We start from the raw sequence: 3,547 nt of genomic DNA, 5'->3' as shown, positions 1-3,547 counted from the left end.
CGTTCGCGAACGATCCGATTCATATAGACAGGTCTCTGAAGTGACCGAAGAGAGCTGGTTCCTCACAAGGAGCCGGGAATGGGAGCCGACTATTTTGTTGTCCTCTATTCCCCGCGCCCAGACTTCGGTTAAAGCCGCACGTGATTGGTCGATATCCGTGGTAGAGGAGGGATGGGAGCATTACAGACACATACAGCAGTGAGAAGGGGGAGGACTTTGTTACTTCCGGGTTGAGTGAAAGCAAGCGTGTGTGGCTGCCACTGCTCACCTGCAGAAAAAAAGATCATGTGACTGTAAAGTGTCATGAGAGTATTGAAAGGTGCTTATGAATGAAATGTATTATTATTATTATTATTATTATTATTATTATTATTATTATTATTATTATTATTATTATTATTATTATTATTATTATCAGTGACATGCAGTCAGGGGAGGCAGGTGAGGCTGTGCCTCACCTGTTATCATGGAAATATCAAATGAACAAAAATTAAACAATTATATGTATTTAGTGATTTGTACTTTAAAGTTCTTTTCCATTTAACTTCACCATTTTTGGATTTTTGTTCAAAATCGCTGAATTTTCACATTTACCGTTCAAATACTAAGTAGAGACAAGCGGTGAGGCACCAGCCGGCTGAGCCTCACCATGGATTGCGCAATCACTATGCTAACTGTGCTGGCTTGCTCGGCAGTGATACCTGCATATCGCTATTATGCTTTTAGTATATGAACTAAATTTCTACAGTTTAGCTGGTGTATATAATTTAGTCACTGTACATTATAAACACTGTACTACAGTGTTTATTTTATTTTATTTTTTTATCAAAACTGTGTGCATAGGTGAGGCACACAGTTCTCCTGCCTCATGACAGGGGGCGCTGGTGATTACAGATTCTTCTTGCAACTCCTCGGTTGCAGAATAATAGAATTAGTGACAGCAAGCTACAGTAAACAGTTAGCAAGTTAAGTGCACCCACCCAGTCATTTTTTCGTGTTGCTTGGCCTTATTTTCAGAATAATGGATTACATATCTTAATTGAAAGAATTTTCAAAACTGGACTTTCAATCGAAGCAGGAGATAATAATTCAAGGAAGACCAACACCGGACTGTATAGCTTAGAAATGGCGAGGGATGAATGTAAATCTCCTGGACAGCTTCTCAGCTTTTTGGCCAAGAAGTATCTAATTGAAACTATTCCTGAAGCGAAAAAGTTGCTCCAGCTCACTGTTCCAGCTACTACAGCATCAGTGGAGTGGTCATTCTCAGCACAAAACACTGAAAATATACAGTCGGAACAGGACTGATCAAGGACGACTTTCTTCACTGGCAGTGATCTCCATTGAGACAGAGAGACTTAGACTTCATTTGTAAGTAAAGGTAACAATGCTACAGTTTGTATACAGTATATAAAGAATGCTGACATGACATTTTAAACAAAACACGTTAACTGTTGCCAATCAAATGGTGAATAAGCTACTCTGTGGAGTTCATATGTTTGTAAATCTGACTGTGATGACGTCAGTGCTTCACCAGCCATGAACCTCACCGCACGTCACTGATTATTATTATTATTAGTAGTAGTAGTAGTAGTAGTAGTAGTAGTAGTAGTAGTAGTATAGACAGGTGGAGAAATGTTATCACATTATGCTGTCATTATTCAATTGTTATATTTTACTAGTTGGTATGATAGCATTATTAATATGAAAATCATTATTAGTGACAGCTGATCATCAGACCAGAGTAACCGCAGGGAAAGTGAAAGTTCATGGATGCTCTCTGTGCACATATAAATCAAGCCATATAAATAAAAATATTTGATATACTGTAGTGTATTTTTTACACGAGTAATTCGTTTTTCACATAATTTTCCGTGATATTTGGTAGTTAATTTAAGCAACAACAAAAACAGACTGAGGAGCCATTTGGGAGCCAAAAGAGCCGAAACTTTTTTTAGTGAGCCGAGCCAAAAGGACCGGCTCTCTGAAGAACCGCAATTCCCATCACTATTCCACACTCGCCAACGCGGAAGTGTGTGGCCCGCCCTTGCCCGACTACCTACATTGAGGAAAGATGTCCCACTTCGCTCATTTTTGACCTTCGACAGCAGACGATTTTCATGAATTATCCAAACGCACGCATTGTGCTTTTTACTGAGTCAATTTATTCCGATATTACGGAAGAGGATTAGGGCCAATGAAGAACAAAAAAATCAAGTTGACAAAATTCTTACAAGATTCTCACTTTAAAGTCAGAGTTCTGACTTAAAAGTGAGAATTCTGACTTTATTCTCAGAATTTCTTACTTTAAAGACAGAATTCTGACTTCAAGACAATGATGATGATGATGAGGATGAAAACAAGCAAAGCATCACAAAGCAGAAAACATTTTTTTGAAGCCATCGTGACCAAATTATATTCTGGATTTCCCTCAAGAACGCAGCAGTAAGGGGATGTGGTTTAAACATTAAAGAGACAGGCAGATGACAGAGAGAGAGTGAGAAATTGAGAGAAAACAGTGAAATTTGGACATGTTTCAACTTTGATAATTCAAAAGCAGTGTAGACTGCAAGGTTAAAAGTCCCATCAATCAGGCTCCACAAATAACCCGCACAAGCCCTCTGTACACTTGATGCGAAACAGCTATCAACCCAGCAAAACAGAACACAATTGATGAGGAACAAGGTAAAATTATGGCAGAGAAAGCACCTACAAGGGATCATTCCTCAAGATGGTGAAAGAAAAAGGCTACGTTCCTCAAGTGTTTAATGCTGAAGAAACAGGCCACTCTATTCCGTCAAGCCATCAACGACCATCACAAAGGTAAATAAAATCACTTTATTATACGGTACATTTTTTTATTTAATTATATTACCATGGCACATTTATTATACATAAATAAGGTATATTTTGTGTAGTTTTAAGGCTTAGAAAATTATAAAGTAGAAAATCGTGTTTTATGGGGACCTGGGAACTGATTATTCTCATTTTAATGGTTTCCTATGGGAAATTAATTTTGGGTATACACACTTTTCACCTTACACACTCTGTCTGGGAACCAAATAAATTCGTAAGCAAAGGTATCACTGTACCTCTAAATGACGGGAACAATATGCATGTTAGTTGTAATATCAATAAACTATTATTATTATCCACACCTACAAAAAAGTGTGAATACTTATTGCAGGTCAATTGTTTTTTTTTTTTACTTGTCCATATGCCATGTTTTTTTTTCCTTCAATGTGAACAATAGAATTCAAATCCTCTCAAATCTAATTTTCGCAGCCCCCAAGATTACGTTGCGCTCAATCTCTCGATACATCAATAATAGATCAATGTGCACTCCTGTCCTTGGGAGATGACTCACAATGCTCCCCATATTAATAATAATAATCAATTTCACTTCTAAGCGCCTTTCAAAACTCTCAAGGTCACTTTAGAGTCACAGGATCGTTTTTTCTGTGGTTGAGAAGCGGCAGCCACATGCGCCAGCGTTCACTCAACCCGTAAGTAACTCAAATAGATAGAAAGCTAGCCAGCTAGCTAA

The 3,547-nt window shown here is 37.9% G+C and overlaps 1 long non-coding RNA gene across 1 annotated transcript in view; it reads left to right on the top strand.

Annotated features, from left to right (window-relative positions):
• LOC148902461 (uncharacterized) overlaps window positions 1-3,547 on the top strand; it is a 128,552-nt gene that overhangs the window by 61,947 nt on the left and 63,058 nt on the right. The window lies entirely within an intron of this gene.

This window comes from Hippocampus bargibanti, linkage group LG02, assembly GCF_051943395.1.
Source record: "Hippocampus bargibanti isolate YZ-2025 linkage group LG02, ASM5194339v1, whole genome shotgun sequence".
In the NCBI taxonomy this organism is placed as follows: Eukaryota; Metazoa; Chordata; class Actinopteri; order Syngnathiformes; family Syngnathidae; genus Hippocampus; species Hippocampus bargibanti.
Note: the sequence above shows the minus strand (reverse complement) of the source record. Positions and strands in the feature narration are given on the sequence as shown.